The 19,485-nt window shown below is 39.4% G+C and overlaps 1 protein-coding gene across 4 annotated transcripts in view; it reads right to left on the bottom strand.

The window, feature by feature from the left end:
* TENM4 (teneurin transmembrane protein 4) overlaps positions 1–19,485 on the bottom strand; it is a 917,609-nt gene that overhangs the window by 495,073 nt on the left and 403,051 nt on the right. For all 4 annotated transcript variants that reach the window (XM_085066138.1, XM_085066148.1, XM_085066158.1 and 1 more), the window contains one exon: positions 6,505–6,647. The gene's annotated coding sequence lies outside the window, so the exon portion shown is untranslated. The remainder of the gene's footprint in view (positions 1–6,504; positions 6,648–19,485) is intronic.

Raw genomic sequence — 19,485 nt, 5'->3', positions numbered from 1 at the left:
AAGGGAACATCAAATGTGCCAAAGTTAAATATCTCCTTATTTTGAGCCTGACGTATTGTAGAGAAAAGGCAAATTACTTGTCTGGTGATTTTACAGTTTGCAGTATCTTGCATCTATTTTTAAAACTTATTAGTAATAGGGTAAATGTGATTTCAAAAAACATCCTCTCAATATACTCAAGGATCTTTTTTGCATATGCTTTTTGAAGCTTTCCTCATGTTCTTGCCCCTTGCACCTATTAATATAGACTTTGCAATTTGTTTATCTTTATCAGCACAGAAATTCAAAGATTGAAAGAGAACAGTTCCACAATATCCTAGTTATGTTACCAACTTGTGATTTGTTTGTATCCTTCCAGACAGATGTCAATTTAAAAAAAAAAAGGTGAAAAAGGGGAGGAAAAAGGGGAGAAAAAAGCAACAATAGCACAGGATTGATTGACAAGTGCTATTGTACAAGATTTCCCTCAAATATTTTATGAAAAGGACACTAGATTTCATTAAATTCTGTTTGCAAAAGCCACCTCTACTGAAAAGAATGCATTCAGAGGAATTAACTGTTTCTGTCCTGCAGCTCACGTACCAAATTCAGAGTTCACCTTCTCGTGGCAGAAGGCCTCCTTCCCACCTGCCCTATCTGCAATAGGAAGATAAGAAGCAGGTGAAAAGGTCTTGCATCCTTGTTACATGCAAAGAATAAAGATATTTTTATGGGGCTGGGTGCGTTTTTAAGAACCAGCTTAAAATATGTAATTGCTTTACCTGCTGATGCACTGAGGACTGTGCTATCCAGTCACACAGGTAGTGAAAAACAGTACTCAAAAACTGCGTTAAAGATCTATTTTCCAAGCTCCGCAATAAATCTTCTCCCTGTGGAAACCTCCTTAACTATTCTAATGGCATGAAACTTCAAATCTCCTCTATCAGCAGAAGGCCACCAAAGTGCAATGGAAATTGACACAGCAGAAGATTGTGGCTTGGACAATCCTTTGCCACAAACACTCCTCACACCATGTTTGTGGACGTTTTACTAAAATATGGTGAATTGGGACTCCTGCAGCGGATGTGGGTTGGGAGAGGCAGTAGAAAACCTTTCAAGGGGCACCCCACACAGCCACAGCAGCTGGAACCATCAAAAGTGGCAGACATCCAGAAACAGGGGGGAAAATACAGGTGCAACAGACCAGGGGCCAAAAGAAGACCAGTTTGACTATCTGGATCCAGTTTCAGCAAAACCTGAGAAGAATGCACAGTTTAGGAATCCTATTGTTGTGAGGGTTAAAGAGCCTGAAATTGCAATTCTGGTCTAATGTGGTGTTACCTGTGAGCACAGAATAGATACAATGGATATTACGGAGCCTTCTTTGCAAATCTCAGTCCTGATACACACGCTGGCAATTTCCTACCTACAATCCTGCCTTGTTTTAGTGCAGAAATGAGATAACCAGAAAAATGTGCTTGCCCCACTCATGTCACAGGTAGGAAAAGGAAGAAAGGATAAAAGGATGGAACTGAGTGGAGATGAAAAAGCTGGGAGCAGATGGTAGGAGAATTCCAGAATATGTAAATTGTCTGTATGACCTATCTGTTTGCTGGTAGTCTTGCTTTATGTTGAAGCAAATCACAGTGGTTTTGGGGAAGAAAATTAAAAAATGGAAGAAGCCATTTGGCCCGTATCTTGACTTTTCAGGCAGTTTGGATTTGTCTGTGGTGTCCCTCATATTGCTGTTATGAACAGCCTCACTTGAAAACCCAGAAGCATTAACCTCCTCCTTAACAGGGATATTCTGAAGTGACTGATAACATTTCCTTTACTGTTCATGTACAGCAAGTGAAATGACATTACATATGAAGGGAACTTGCAAGGTGGGAAAGTCTCCAGCCAGGAATCTCGTCCCACTACTTTACATGGGTGTATCTAGCGCAGAAAAGACAGTGCTAAATCCCCACTATAAAAGTGATTACTTGGAAAAGGGAGCTTCAGCTTATGTTTAGTTGAAGATAAATATGACAGTCAGCAAATTCAGCTGACCTGTTCTGACTGGTTCAAAAGGCTGTCAGAGAAGGTGGCCTTGTCCTTCACTCTTGGAAGCAAATAAACAGAAAAACACCCTGCCCCACTAAGACATCCAAAGCTATAGAAATGCCTTTGGATAATGATAAAGATGATCTTTCCAGATTTTAATATGAACTTTCGCCTTTGATATCCTTCCCTCCTAGAATCACAAAATAATTCAGGTTTGATTATCACCGATGCAGATCTGTAGTCAAACTGACATCTCAAAAGCAGGTCAAGATATATTAGTGGTTCAAGAACTTGTGCCATTATCTGAAAGTCACCACGGGTAGACATTACCCAACTTTCCTGATCAACCTGCTCAAACATCTGAATGCCTTAATGTGGAAAATCTTCAAAAAATTTGTTTGCCCTTTTTCCTTTTTTAACCACTTTGCACCTATTATACAATTTTTTCTCTCACAGACTTAAGTCACTGAAGTGACTTCAAACATGAGGCTACCACAGTGTCAGTCTTTAAATTACTTTATAAATATTCAATTTCTTAAAATGTTTTTGGTTTCTAGAGAGCTCTGTGCCTCACTTCACATACTGTAGTTCTCCCAACAGGTTTATCTCTGAGGTAAAAATTACTGTGCACATCAGGAAATATGTTTTCTCTTGTCCCATTTCTAAAAACAAAATTAGCTTTATCTGCCAGTTTTCTGGCATTCTGTGTCTTTCCTAAATCCTAATAAATTATCATGCAGAAATGACAACCATTCATTACAGAAAAGAACCATGTCTAATGAAACAGGTAGTGTACTTCTATATTCCAGGGCACTGGAAATTACATAGTGGAGGCTTCAAGGGTCTTAATATATCACCTATTCCTATCCTGGGCCATTTTATGGAAAGAGTGCATCATTAAGGGAAAAAAAATTAATAAAACCATGCATCTGCTAAGATGTATTTTTATTCTCTTTATCTCAATGTCCTTTATGAATGTAGGGCAATTTCATTAATTTCATTGTATAAATGGGTGGGATAGACTGATCCAATCTATCAAACCCTTGCAAATCCAGGGTGGATGTAAGATTATTTTACCACAGCTCAGCCCTGTGTTCTCCACACTAAGCCACACCATTGCCCTTAACTTTTGACTGCAGAGCAGGATTCAAAACTGAAATGTAATCACAGAGAGAAAAAGCCATGTGGGGTACAATGTGAGAAATAAGGTCATGGTTGGGTGACCATTTCTGATCATCTCCTGTGTCCCTTTTGAATAACAACAGAGATGAACCCTGACGTGGAGCAATAAGTGCTTTATTTTGTAGCGTGGTAATTTGCAGTCTGGGTAACTTGAAGGACTGTCAGAAGTGTCAGAAGAAAATGCCAATTTCTTAGCAAAACCCAACAAAACCCATGCTAATTAGTGCTCCTTTGACCACTCTTTAACAAGAGGAACTCCAACACTTCCCATAAACTGGCTCAGGAAGATATTCCTACTTAGACATATTCTATCTTCTCACCAAAATTCAGCTAAGTCAAAATGTCCAAGAGCTTGAGAAGCACCAGAAATAAAAATTATCAACTACTGCAGCAATTTCTTGTATCCATGATCCCCCTAACTTTTAGTAACAGGTCTCTGAACCTCAGGGTCTTTGAGGACATGACACCAGCAAAACAGCCTTGATTCTGTAGATGCCTTACAGTGGTTCCCTGTGTGTTTATTATGGAAGCCCAACATGCCCAGTGTACAACTAAAGACTATTTTTCTTCCAAAGGCCAGACTTGCATGGAATTCTGTTAATTACATGCACTGTAGAAATGTCAGCCTTTACCCCTCTGTATATACAGCATCCTTTGTCCTTCACATAATGATTTTAAAGTGCTCTGCAGATATCATTTGATAGAATAATAAGGTATTATTATTGAATCTTTATGTCTCCAATTGTCCCAGGAGCACTGACCTTGCTTTCCCAATACAGAGGTCTGTCTGCCAGGCTAATCACACTGATATCTGAGTACCTCAGAGGAGATCCTTATGTGGCAACATTTCTGCAGGAACTCAAAACTGGCCAGACATACTGATAAGATCCATGTATTACTCTTGTGCATTTCTGCAAGGTTATAAACCAATTCCAATTTCAAATGTAAATCCCCATCCTGGTGCCATGTGGAGAGCTGCATGGCTCAAATAACTCGAACTGTCCCCAGCTGTCAGGGCTCCCAATACAGGTAGCAATGGATGCGATTTCCAAGCAGATAGCAACCACAGGGAACTAAGATGAATGACTCCCCCATGCGCTCTTTTCCAGCAGATATGTCGTACTGATAAATGTCCTTGAACTACTGAGTTACTATAGGAATAACCTTTCATTTATGTCCTTCACTTTCATTTGCCAGGACAATGCATTCATACTGTATCTTTTAGCTATGGACAACCAGGCATTAGCACACCTTCCCGTAAGTTCTTTTTTTCCCCTTGATTTGATATGTTGTATAGGCATATCCATAAATATCCATGCACACAGCAGGGTATATGCAATACATCTGACAGGGCATGGTTACCCCTAGCACAATGCCACTTTTTAATATAATCTTGGCTTGTTTCCATAGCTGCCAAAAAGTCTAGGTTACATTGATACGTTTTTTAAAATATACAATTTGTGGCAATCAAGTTTTTATTCCTCCTTTTGAGAAAGTCCTGACACTTATGAGGGCTTTTTTTTTCAGGAATTAGATATTTTGATAGTTGCTGAACAAATTATCATACAAAAGTTCCTATCTGGAGATATGCAAACACTTCATGGCAGCATCAGCATACTTTACATATCTGCATAGCTGCAAAAATGTCTAGAAGTTTCACTTTTCCATTCAGAAGCTTTTTATTTATTTTCTTTTCTGAAGGGCAATCCCAGAGCTCTACTATTGCCTCACCACCTTTTATCTGTCCTGAAAAACCTTGTTTTCTCCCTCTAATACAGTGAAGATGCCTAGGCTGTAGTTCCTCTTATTGCAATATCTCTGAGAATCTCCAGATGGACAAGAGCCTTGATTTAATGGCACTGTTGTTACAGCAATCTCTACCAAAGCAGTCAGCTACAGTCAGAAATCTAAATATTCCTTAAAATAAATTTGCTTTAATTCAGACATATCAAGAACAATCTGCCTGCCACTGGTACAACGTGTATTTTCAAGAACTTGCCCAAAGCTGCAAGAATCCAGGGTAGTCTCATTACAATAATCTGAAAAATGTTTTATAACCTGGAGTGGGGGAAAAACACGTATATATATAAGCATATGCTTATTGCATAAAACCAAAGGAGCATCAGTACACTCTTGAGACATAAAGCTATATTTTGAGACCTGTCTAAGTAAATACATTCTCCTGTGATGGATTTCAAAACCAGAAATGTCTGGAAACCAGGACTCAATGTCAAAACCAGGACTCAGCCTCAACCTTACAAGTCCCATTACAGACCCTGTTGATTGGTTTCTGTACTTTGAAGTACAGTGTTCCTGGTTTCAAGTTGCAGAAATAAACTCAATTGTGTTTCTACATGTTTGTCTATGGCTAGTTAAAGTCTTGTATGTAGAACTGTAAGAACATTTCAAATTTCTTTCGCTCTCTTTGAAATATTTTGGGATAAAAAATTCATTTGTAAAACTGAGGTACAGCATTCTGCGGCTGACAAGTTCTACTTATTAACTGTTGCACACAATTTTTTTTTTAATGGGGCATAATACAGTTCTAAAAGGCATCTTAAGCAGCATCACTAGATAAGTCAGAAGTAGTAGATCTACATGACATTTTGGTTGCTCTCATTCAGCCAAAGTGTTGGTGGCAGTCTAGATAAAGGTGGAAGTCAATACACAGTTTATTTGGTTGGAAAAAAAAAGGAAGTGTTATCTTTGCTTATACTGGGAGTGTGCAGGAGTAAATGCTGAATGTTGGTAGGTATTAGGTGAGCTGGAAATGCTGGTAAAACACAGGGAATGGAGGTTCTGTGTCAAGGAATAAATTATACTAAGTAGTATACAAGCTGCCATGAAATTATATTTAGGTTATATCTGATACTTCAAATGAACTTCCAGACCAGCGCATTCACACTGACAATGTAATTTATTCAAGCTTTAGGAACCTGGCATCATTTCTCATTTTGATTCAGTCACTTTGGTTAAACCTCTTGTTAACAACACAGAAAAAAATTGGATTTTCCAAGTGATCACTATTTATTAGACAATAAATTTAAAATGACACTGCAAATATAATTTCATGGTTTTTGCTCTTTTCATTTCTTAAAAAAAAACCAAGGATGGAGACAAATAATGGTGCTTAAAATATCATGAGGAAAATCTTGATTTATCAACTCCATTTAAATATAAACACACATGAAAAGAAAATTATAGATGTCTAAATACCACACCCATGATAGATTAAGAGTTTTACTTCTTTGACTCATCTTTACAAATAAATCTGAAAAGCAATGATAGTGTACTTACATATTTCAGATCCTCATCTTTCTAAGAATAGAAAGCACTGAAGTCATGTGTCAGAATAACTCGGGTGGCCTCTTCTCAATTCCCTTTCTGTGTTCACCATCCACAAAAATCAGTGCGCCACTGCAATGGTCCAGCCATTCTCACTACAGAAAAGGAGCCAGGCGTTGAGCGTCAGACAAGACTGGCATGGATTTGTAAAGGTTGTTTGCATGGCAGCTGTCAGCATTGTACATGTGGGATCCCTCCAAAGTTCCAAGACCCAGTTTCCCTCTATCTACCAGAGTACCTACATCAGAAGCCAGACTACCATCACATCAGACAATAATTGGTACCTGTCTTTAATGTGTGCATTGATGTGGACAAATGGATATCTACCTCCATAACTACAGGACAGCCATGTCCACACTGCCTTCCCATGCTTTGATTTCCCCAGGAACAGAGTTATAACATGGTCCAGGCTTATTCCTACCCAAGATATACATAGTGTGCCACTACCCACTGGTGGCTTCACACTTTAGATGTGGTCTCAAAGGCTGGATAAGAAATTCATAGAATATGAAGTTCTTTAAGCTGAATGGAATGAAATTGGACCTAAGTTAGCATGCACACACATTTAATCCTGAACAAACAGAAAATATGTTTTTCATGGGACAAACCTTCTAACTACATTTTTTTTCCTTCTCTATATTTTATGCTTAATGCTGGTAATAAAGCATATTTACTTATTTTTAAATATCACTAAAATATTATTGCTTTTACAGACTTATATTGGTTTTTTGGAAGAAATTTAGGAGAGACACTACTGTGTCTGACACCTGGATAAGTCCAATTGTTTCAACATACACCAACAAAATTCCCATCACAGTCCCATACTGCATATTGTTCAGACACTTTAACTTAGTAATGTCCTGGGCACTTTTTTTAGCAGCTCTATATATAATGGGGACTTGAAGACAACTATCAGTTTCAGAGGTACTTGAATCTATATTTACCATGAGACACACTGGGTAATGCCACTCAGTTTAGTGACAACATTCACTAATATAATGTGTGGCACAGCAGAGAAAATGAGCCAGGGTATGATCTTGCTAAGGGCCAACAGTTTCTGATAGGTCACAATTAGCATGCCCCTCAGTGTTATCAAAAAATAGCTTGAAAAATTGTGACTGCAGATGTAAGATGCAGCCCAGCTCAGCTGTTCACATAAAACTGTCCAGTGCTGCTAGAGATGCCCCAGTTATTCTGATTGTCCTCCAGCTGCTGTCCAGAAAGACATGGGTTTCCTGCAAATCCTGCATCTTCTCTGCCAGTCTCTTAAGCTTGGGCATCAAAAATGGTTCTGGGCATCTCAAATGTTGCTGGGCTTACTATAAAACTAAACTTTGCACTAAATCACAAGTTATGCATTGGCAACAGGACTCTGTGATTCTCCACCTCACTATTGCCACACACCATATATAACACCAGCACATCACCCCTTTACACAAGTACTGCTTCAGGGAATGGGTTGCACAACAAGATGCCAAGAATTTTGTGCTGTATGCTACTTATAGACATGTATGCATGCTATATCAGAGCTCAAATTTTTTATTCTTTAATTAATATTGCCTTTTTGTAGTAATTAAAGCAATGGGAATTCCAAGAAGCCATTATTTTCTGATTGTTAGGAGCTGGCATAAATGTGTTCCAGTAGAGATAATGCCGTAAATGTTGATCATGTTACAAGCTGGCCCACCTACTGCCACTTCAGGAAACAGAGGATTAAATATAAAACTACTATTTTTAACTGAGTTAATGTTGGAACTGAAGGAGGAGACGTTCAGCTGGGGTAAATAGTAGCTTGGCTGATGTAAGTGGCACTACGTTGATTTACAGCAGCGGAGCAACTATTAGAAACAGTAAATCTTTTCTCCACCAAGAGCTGCACAAATGTATTTATAATATTATTTCAATAAAGAAAAGAAAAATCACAACACAAAGCTGAGATTATTCAAAGGTATCTCGGGAGCCCTGACAAACTTCTGTGAGCAAATGAATGGAAATACAGAACATGTGTCCTAGCCCAGCAGACTGCTTCAAATCCCTGAGCTAAAATCTGCATGTTAAGTAACTACATGCTTTGTTTACAATGAGCAGTATATTCCAGACGTAATTAAAATAAAGAAAATTGTTATTGGATACCTCTTGATGATAAAACAGGCCCAAATAACCCTCCCCCAAACCTCCAAGGTATTAAATAAAAGTGTTTTTTATACTATGAGTATTCATTTATGTTTTCTTCTTGAAGCTGTAGTTCCTAAAGTACTGTAAGTTAGATTGTTATTAAAAATAAGAGCACGACCATCAGATTTTATTACTAAATTGATAGTAGGAATTCTGGATTTGGATGAAAAATAAAAGGAAAAAAATGCTCTGATACTTCAAATTCACAGTTCTGAATACCTTAATTTATCTTGATTTATTAAAGACTCTAATATTGAACATTCTTTTTGTGTGTCTACTCAATAGCACTTGGCCTTTGTAATAAGATATAAACAAAATTAGAAAAATCTAAGAAGTTTAACCCAAAAGGCACCTTACTTCTCCAAAAATCCAACCAAAGGAGTCAAAGCTGTGTTTTCTTTTTAAATTACTTTCTCTCTCTTTAGCTGAGGTGTTTAAAGACTCCATAATGAAGCATAGCACAGAGCACAGCACAGGAGGACTGAGACTATGGGCTTTAGGGAGATTAATGGCTGCAGAGCGGTTCACTTTTTGTTACATTAACCTGCCCAGAAAAGCAATTCCTTCCACAGTCCCCATGCCCAATCCCCATAAGTGGAGACATATGGCAGTTTTGTGATACAGAGAACACACTGTGGTAGTTTTATTGATACTGGGACTGTTTCTTAGCCAGCATAAGTCTTCTCCATTCAGCTATGAATTGATCCCATTGACTCTTGGCAAAAGCAGAACAGTCATAAAGGTTAATGCTGCCCTTGCAGTCAGATTCCTTCTCTGAATTGCCCTGTGAAGGTGCCTCTCTCCACTGACTCCAGGGAGACTGGCTGATTAAATTTAGACTAGAACTAACTCCTGTGCCTCTGCTGCTTTGGTGGGATCGGTCCATAAAGATGTGCTTTTCTCTTTGTCTGTGATTCTCAGATATGAGTCTATAGACAGAAAACCATCAGAACCAGTGACAAGAGTGGTACAAGTGCATGGCCATCACTGTCTTCTCAGCTGGTGAAACATCAAGATGAGCAGACCATCTTCCTCCCTCCCTCCTTCCCTCCCTCCCTCTTCTGCCTATCTATTATCTATCTGAGGACAATGACCGCTAAAACATTTCAAAATCCAGATCCCAACATTTCCATATTGAACTAACATGAAATTATTAATCAACATGAATACTGAGAACAGAGAGCTGTAGTGCATCTTGGAAGGACCTTGCAAAAGGGATTTTCAGCTCAGATTCTTGGCTAAAGGACAAAGGGCTTGGTGACGTGGCACAATATTGTGCTCATATAAACACACAGAGATAATTTTGTATTTTCTACTTCCCTCCTCAGATTTCTGTCTTCCAGCCATCAGCTTCTCTGCTAACCTTGAAACTGCAAGGAATTTCATTCTGTGGCTTGTGTTTCCTCCAAAGCAGAATTGCAGGACCTCAGTTCCTCCCTAGAAATTATGTCTCCTGGAGTCATTATTCCCTCTTGGCCTCAGACCACTTCCTGCAATTTCAGAGCCACTGAAAACAGCAGTTTCAAATGATCTATTAACCCATGAAGGTTAAGCCAGCCTGGATTCACCAGAGTTCCTTTGATGCATTTCTCTTTTCTCACATTTTTCTCTTCTCTTCTCCCTGAACTTTATTTGAAATAGAACTGAAAAGATTCTTCCTCAGACAAGTTTTGGCCCACTTTACAGACTTTATCATCCTCTGAATATTGTTTTGCTTTCACCTCCAGTTTTCTGCTGCAGACTACTATTTACCAAATCTGTCTATCTTGAAAAATTCTGATGACCTGTAAAAGCTGAAATGTTAACTATCAAAACCCTTGGGTATATCCACAAATGATTATGTAAGGCTGGAGGCTCAATGCCAGATGAACAGACGACAGACCCATTTATCATCAGAAGGAACAGGCACATTAATTGGCTACGATACCAGTACCGTCCTTCAGCATTAACAAAACTCTTCTTGATCCTGAATGTACCCCCAGAACATCCTTTATTAAATAAGATAAATAATACTAAGGCCAAGGGTCACCCTCCTTCATCTGAGAAAGCTCAATTATTTATGAATACTTCCCTGACTCAGGCTTGGTAACCTGACAGGCTACCAAGCCTTGCAAAGAGACCTTTTTGGTCTACTGACTAAACATTATTATTCTACACATAGATGTCTTCCATATTAGAGAATCAACAAGAGAGAAACGAAAACACATTAAACCTGTAAACATCTGCACTAGGGGACAGTGCTTGAATATCGGAAACGTTTCTCCAGAAAGGCTGAGGAGACTCCATCCTTGGAAATATTCAAAACCTCATTGGACACATTCCTGGGCTCTTGTGGCTGGCACTTCTTTGAGCAGTGTGTGCTGGACTAGATGATCTACAAGGTCCCTTCCAGCCTCTGTGACATTCTGTAGTTCTGAGTCCATGAGATGAAGCCACAGAAGTGTATTCTCAGGTTCCTGTTCCTGGCTCTTCCATATAATCACACAAAAGCCAAAATACTCATAACTGGCTACTGATTCCAGCTGTTTCACCATGCAAAGAGGAATCTAATCTTAGGAGCCACTGGTGCCAATTTTTCTGCATACAGATAAGCATGTGAAAAAGTAACCAGTGGCCACTGTTTGGTATGGTACCCGTAGAATTCCCTGCAGTTAAGGGAACTTGACCCTATTTGGCACATCAACTACTTGACCCTATTTGGCACAGCTGCTATGCAAATATTTTGTATGATTCCAGGCATACTTAAGTAATGATTTTGTGTGTCACCTTTGTCACCACAGTTAGTAAAGATGCAATGATACAGTCCAATAACTCTTCATCAGGATGGAGAAAGTAAAGCTTTGATAATTTTACTGGAATATTGATCACACGTTACAAGTAGTAGAAGCGAAGTACTTCTTTCAAGAGTGGCTTTCACCCACTTCTACCTGAGTTGCCAATAAATTGTTCTGTGACCCATTTCATGGAAGGAAGACCTCAAAAGTAACAATGTAGTATTTCATGGGACTCAAAAAGGACCCTCTGGGTCAAGTCCATCCTGCCAACACAATTTCTACCTCATGGTCCTGTGCTGCTACCTTGCCTGCACTTGATACACACAGATTTTGATGTTATCAACACCTCTCTTCATATAGCTCACATATCCTATGATAAATGACATTTCCCTCATCCTTTTGTCACCTTTTGATCTAGACAAGAAAGAGAATTATTTTTTTTCTTTCTCCCCAAGGGGGTTCGGGAGCTTTTTCTGAGAATGATACAATATTTTCTCCACACTTGGAACAGAGTGTTTTGTTTGCACACAGTACTGGGGAATTTTCAGCGCTGCCACCAGTCAGGCTGGCATGCATGCTTTATACCTGCATAGCCAAGGGAACTGGCAGATGGTTGGTGACAAAAGGAGCATCCCATGGAGCTGCAGGAGAACCATCTCAACAGATCCAAGATCTCAGAGCCTGAAAGACATCGTGCAACAGCCCAACCGTAGCATTGCTCAGCATTCAGCCAGAAGCAAGGCAGGTGCTTGAAATGTTTGCCAGGATTCACTCATTCAAAAGTGTTTAGTTTCCAAGATGGAAATAAATCTGGCAAATGGGTGTGGAATGCTCTTACAAAGAGATGTCAGGGAAATCACCTGGTGTAGGAGAAAGTCTACCACCTTGTCTCTGTGACTTTTTGGTAGCTGGAGAACTGAATGATACAAAATTGTCCATCCCCAGCCTCTAGCAGGAGGAATTATCCCTTCCAGCAGGAGAGCTGGTGAAAATAAGTGGGAGTAATGAGAATGTAGGATGTTGACTGAAGTAGTGGCTTAAAGAGAGGATGTGTTACCAAGTAGGTCTCATTTCAGCATGGGTCTCCAGGACCACAGGATCTGCCATTCCATGGCATTTGGTGGGGACCATTTTGCAGAAGAGGGGTAGCTGCTGATGATTCAGTGCTGCATAAACACTTGGATTGTAAGCCTGACTGAGGGCTTTTGGGAAGAGGAAGTCAAAATTGTTGAGCTCAGTATGTTAGACTCGTCAAATTTGGATCAGTTCTGCTCTCTGCTTGACAAGTGACATACCTGGAGTTCTGTCCCCCATTTGAACTTGTTAAAGCAAAATGTGGTGTTTTTCTGTATCTTTCCTTCCTGAATTTGGTGGCAGACTAAGGAGGAAGCATTTAGGTGTTTGTGTCACACTATTCATTTATTGCTTATATCCTCCTCCCTGAAATTTTTCCAGTACCCCAGCTCCCAGCTCAAAGTTTCCCATGCTGCAGCTACAATGTACTGACATGATTCACAGTTCTTGTTAGGCAATGGCAAACCTGTCCCAAATATGTGGATCTTCTCCCTTCTACAAAAGAAATGAACCATAGCAAAGATCATTGCAGCTAATCTGTCTTCAGACTCAGGAAGATTCTTCTGCACCTCTGCTTTTCAGAAGATGACCTTTATCAGATGTAAAGCCTGCAAATATTTTCTGACTGTGCAGGGCAAACTACGGATATAGGATTTGATGTACAAATGTAACAGCCCTTCTCTCTATCATATATCAGCCAGCATAGCACAGATGCAATGTCACAGAAAGAAAGGCATAAAGTAGAGGGAACAAACATAAAAACTAGTTTTTAACTTGCCTATGGGGAAGAGGAAGCCAACTGAAACAATTTATCCTGAAGGTCCAATGGAATACCATGGAGTTAGTCTCCCTAGAGAAAGGAAGGGAAGCAGGAACAATGCTATCTCTCAACGCAAACCCTTTTTGGGAGAAGGTGGTGCTTCTGTGATCTGTCAGTAAGAGTTCTTTGCTGAACAAGAAACTGGGCTTGCTGGTGTAGGAAGCAGGGTGCACACTGATGCCCTAGGGCATCAGTTTCATGATCAGGAGACCCTGAGACATGATTCAGTTTTCTCATAATGAGTGGATTGAGTGCATTCATCAAAACTGAGATTTCAGGGCTCAAAGTTCAAAAAGCTACCAGAGGTGACATCATTTCCCTGCTTCCTGCTTTCCTTGTCCCTTCCAAAAACAACCCCACCATATTTTTTTTTCTTGCCATTTGACTGAAATCACCTGGGGGTTAATTATCTTTCTGGGATGAAAACCATATGCTATTTCATGTTGTTGCATAAGGTAAAGCTGCATATGATAAAACCGATCAATTAAATCCTGCAGGAAGGGAAGGGAGGGTGAAGCCTGGCCAGGAGTTAGTGTTCTCATTTACTGACAAGGTAATCCAAAGCATCAGGCGAATATAAAAATTTGCTGGCCCACAAGGAACAGAGGAAAGTGTTGCCTGTGTCACCATAAAATGAAGCTGAGGAGCACTAAAGTGGAGAATATTAATGTAAACAAGACGGGGAAAATCACTGCTTACAACTGGCAAGGCTTGCACTTCAGAAAGGTCATATTATTTAAAAAACAATTTCTCTGTGTGTTTGTTTACGAATTTTTGGTTTTTTACCTTGCAACTTTCAGACTGCTTTGAACACAGCACATACCATGCTGATGTGTGTTCATAAAATCCAGCCTGCTATGTGTGTCCATGCTTGTCATTTCACTTTAGTGCAGGAACAGTCCCCTAAAATGTTAGCCTGATTCTCCAATCTATCTGGCATGTGAGGCTGGTTCTTATCATTGTGGATGGTTTTCCTTCAAGCTAGAATATGGATTTTTTTCTGCTGGTCTGGCAGCGATAAAAGGGAAGACGAGAAAACAGACATGGAAGTGCTCCACTGAGTCTCATGCTTGTAAAATTCCATGCATACAAAAATTTCAAGTGGAAAGAAGATCTACAGCCACACGCAAGTTACTGAAGGGAAACAGTGCAACAAAAGCTAACAGCTGTTTAGAAGTAAATTCTTCAGAACTCCTAAGCCAAAAACTTCATTGCCTGAATAATTTCCTTGTCAAAAAGAAGCTACTTTGCTAGTGAGAAAGAATAACTCCAAGAACCATTCAACCCCCAGCCCTGCAAAGCTCAGGTTGTACATGGGTTAACATTTTGGTGAAGTTACACTTCCCCAGCAGCTAGCATTTGGAAAGAGTGTTACTGAACAGAAATAAGCACAAACATACACAAATGTCTACTGTTCTGGGTTCAAATAACCCTTGTGGAGAAAGAGTGGTGTATATACATATGGGTGTGCACGTGTGTGGGCATGCATGGGAAAGCAAAATGAGCTTTATTTTTATTCTAAATCCCACCTAAACAAAGATCCTAATGTTATCCCTTGGAATGAGGTAAGAAATATGATCATTAGGTTCCAAGACCTGCCTGAAACTAAAGTTTTTGTAGCCCTGAATGAGCAGCAGCCAAAGTAAAAGAGATCAGATGGACTGCATTTAGAAGTGATGCAGTGAACTGGTACGAGAGGAAAGTGCTTTTAGTGATCGATATGAAAACAGGGGGCTTTCATCTAACCACAGTGAGGATGGCAAAGAGGAATTTGGGCAATATAATATGGGATAAAAGGGTAGATAGCCTCTTATTTCAACCTAAAGACTTAATGACGCTTATTAAAAGGTTGTTACCTGGTTTCATGGAGGAATTATTGCCCTCTACCTCTTTCCTTAGAGTGAATGACCTGACAGGGAAAATCAAGTTTTTTTAAGACCTTGGTCCTTGTTACGGAAGTGTTCTTCTCATTTTTCTGTGCATTTGCCAAATGACCAACTCATGCAATCAGCAATACACAATGCAATTCACCAGGCAGCACACTCCATATTACAGAACTTGGGTCATTAGATATTACAACTTGTCTCACAATTATTTAGATTCGGGTCAGTGTTACCAAGAAGTGAGAGCTTTGAAATAGCAAAGTGTTCTTATGCTTAAGAAAATGCATTGGGCCAAAGTTAAGTCTGGAGGAGACACTGAAGACAATGAACTTCCAGCAGGTGAGCCAGGCTGCACATTTCTGCTGGTGAAATCTTTCCGCCACTGCAGCACTTCATTATCGCTGTCATTTTCTCTATGAATTATTGCTTTCTTGTCAGATTTACCTCCCCTTCCACTTGAAAACAGTCATCTGGGGAATAGGCCAGCAATAAAACAAAACCTCCTGGAGGATAATGTTGCACCGATGACAACAAAAAAAGGAGCTGGTGTACCTCTTCAACTAGGGGACCAAACCACGTGATACTGGTTCAGCTACAAGAATTCAATCTGTCTGTATCTGAATACAACAGGCAGCGCTGCTTTTCTGGCACTGCATAACAACAAAGTGTTTCAAACTCACAGCTACTAGATTTTTTTAGGCTATTAGTATACCTCAAGACTTATAGTTCTTCAGCAGTGACTAGAAAAGACAATTCAGATGAATTAATGTGTCACAAAAACCCCCAAACTATTAATTAGCTTTTCAGTTAATGTTAGGAAGTCCCATATGGCATTTGACTATGAGTACATAAGTTGCTGGCATTTCTACAATTCTACAGTAAAGAGACATGGGACAGAGATATGCCCTGGGAGATAGGAAACCAGAGCACCAAACTGCCCTTCTTCTTGTCAGAAGAACCAATCCAGCTGCATAACCTGGCCTTTTCAGGTGAAAGAACTATCTTCTCTCCTTTTGTAGAACAAACTGCAGTTTAGCTAGAGTTATGTAAAATTAAATCAAGTGGGCCAAATCTTTGAAAAGCCATATTGCTCCTGTATTCCACCTGAAGATGTTTGTCTCACATGCAAATTACAGCTTTGGAGTTAAGTCTAACCAGTACCCAGAGGGAGATATAGATTCATAGAATCATTCAGGTGGAAAAAGACCTCCAAGACCACTGAGTGCAAAATGCTTTTCAAACTGCAAAATGGAGGAAATGTTTTTAAGTTAAATATTTTGAGACATGTAGAATGTGTGAGAACATTTCTTTAGAAATTACCATGGCATGGAATCAAGCCATAATCAAATGAATGAAATCAAAGAACCTTTCCTCTGTTGCCTTCCTTGAATAGTCATTTATGAACCAGAAAGTAAATGCACAAAGAATCTTAAATCACAAGCAATCACACCAGCAAAACTTTGACACTCCTTCACACTACTAAGTGGTTTAAAAGCCAGAATGACTGCAACAGGAGATCAAATCCAACTTTACTGGAACAAATTGTGCTTTGAATTATGTTGGTGCAGTGCCACAGAAGTCAATGGGATATGACCTTCACAGCTAATGAAAGAGGTCCACTAAATTTGTCCGAGTCAGCTTGGCTGCAGAACCCCTTAGCACATTTTATGCATGGCCTGTTGTTCCCTCTCTTAGAATAAGTAGAAGATTTTCAGTTAAAATATAAGCTAACGAATTTCAGAAACACCTTTTCCTCCAGTAAATCCTCCAGTAAATAATGACAGTACAATGGAAACTACAGACCAGATTTACATGAAGACTGATAGATCTTGATGAATTTGACTCACTGCAGTCTGTAAATTCCTTGTGAGGGGAAGAGGAGGGGCAGATACTGATCTCTTCTCTCTGGTGACCAGTGACAGGACCTGAGAGAATTGATTGAAGTTGTGTTTTTGGAGATGTAGGTTGGATATTAGGAGAAGGTTCTTCACCCAGAGGGTGGCTGGGCACTGGAACAAGCTCCCCCGGGAACTGGTCATAGCACCAAGCCTGAGAGAGGTCAAGGAGTGTTTGGACAATGCTCTCAGGCACGTGGTTTGACTCCTGGGGATGGTGCAGTGCAGGGCCAGGAGTTGCACTTGATGATCCCTGTGGGCCCCTTCCAACTCAGCTTATGCCATGAGTCTGTGAATCGAAATCCTTTCCCTATGAGATCTCTTTGTAAAGAAGCAGATTTCCTACAAGGTGTAGGAAGCTGGCAAGCATTTCAGAGCATTTTCCAGTGCACCCTAGTTACTGCTTGTGTGACTGCAAGAGCAATCATGGAGCAAATCCTCATCCTTTGCCTTCTTCCCTTCCACATCAGATCTGATTCTAGCCCTGCATATGGTAGTGGGGTAAAGAAATTCCTGATATGCTCACATCTAAAATTTATGATGTGGCACACATTAACCTGATGATTCTCTCAAACACACATTTGAGAAATGCTTACAGAAGTGAGTTTATTTATTCTTTAAGAAACTGATTCAGTTGACAAGGAGAAAGACGGAGGCAGTGAAAATAATGAGAAAATAATAACTATCATTATCCATAAATATTAAAGCAGATTATCAGATTATGAGACAAAAAAGCGAATGAATATTCCATAGTTTAAGGTTCTAATAGCATTAATGTTCTATTTCCTGTCAACTAATTTTAAGTTAATTGCCATTAATTTTTCATAGCTAAATAGTAAAAGAAATGAGATTCCTCTATTATCTACCATACACTCTAGTTGTGAAGGGAGTCCAACGTGAATGGAATGTGGTGAAAAAGTCTCATCACAAGATACTTGGTATTATGGCTAGAAAAGGCTTACTAATCCGTACCCTTGCCACTGCAATTTCCTCTCTTCTACAGAGCATCTGATGGAAGTCTCCTACTCAAACAAGGTTTAAAAATGACTCAGTGATTTAGAATTTTCGGTTGTTAATTGACTAAATTATTTTTTTACTGAAATCTCTTGGCAAGTAGTCTTTAAGTACTGTATGCTACACATCCCTACACAATCAGAAATACATTATGCATTAGAAAGGCATTTGAGCTCTGATCAAGTGACAGAGATGACAATTTCTTTTCAATGCAAATAGCTCACTGCTTCCTTCCAATTTTTAACATTGATGCTGTTTTATTCTGTAAAGGCTGAGGGGTTTGTTCAAACCACGCTCTTGTGATATCCAGCTTAGGCATGTTGTATACATTTCTCATTGTGTATTTAAGGAAGTTTGGTGTCTGAAAGACCCACACAGGAAAGCAGTGTAAATCAGCAATTTCTACCCTGATCTTGATCTTAAGAAATCATGAAGTCCTAGAATGGTTTGGGTTGGAAGTGACCATAAAGATCATCTAGTTCCAACCCCCCTGCCACCTTCCACTACCTTCCACTAGACCAGGTTCCTCAAAGCTCCATTCAACCTGGCCTGCACTACGAGTTCTGGTATTCATAAAGCATTATGAATATTAAAACAATCTTTTTTTTGAAAGACTGTATCACCACTGCATTATCAGCAATGTAACAGGGTACCAGTGATAAAGCCTGTATACAATGGCTGGATAAACATTAACTTACTCTGCTGAACAGAGCAGTGTATACATGTAGCCCATCAGCTAAAAGGCTGAACTCAATTCAAAAACCTCTGTGTTGAACCACCAGTAGAAGGTGGTAGAAAATCACAAGGTGTGAATGCTAATGTTTATTCCCCAGAGAAGTTTAGAAAAATAACTCCATGCAAAGTCATAATTATATGTGTAATACAACCAGCAATAAACCAGTGACACCTCAGGTCATCAGATGCACAAAATGCGCAACCCGAAAACACAGGTTACTGTATTTAATTAAATTTAATTTTAATTTTAAAAAGGTATTTGTACAAATGCCAGAACAAATTAAGTTCTGATTAACTTTTTCTGCTGATGTCTCCTTCTATTAGAGTAAATGTCTTCCACCATATACTTGAAAAAATTCTGTAAGTCACACTGCAGCAGCAATTACTTTTTGCTTTACAGCTCAAGTTTTCTTTTGTTTAACATAATCCCATCATGCCTGTCTTTGTCACCTTGGGGTAAGAGAAACAATTTTTTCCCTTTATCCTCTGAGAGTCTGACTTTCTGTTTCCTACCAAGTCAGGTTGTTCAGCCCCTTAATGATTTTTGCTGCTGTTCTCGGAAT

This window comes from Lichenostomus cassidix, chromosome 1 (genome assembly GCF_008360975.1).
Source record: "Lichenostomus cassidix isolate B80296 chromosome 1, HeHo_3.0, whole genome shotgun sequence".
In the NCBI taxonomy this organism is placed as follows: Eukaryota; Metazoa; Chordata; class Aves; order Passeriformes; family Meliphagidae; genus Lichenostomus; species Lichenostomus cassidix.
This window is presented reverse-complemented; position numbering and strand designations above follow the sequence as displayed.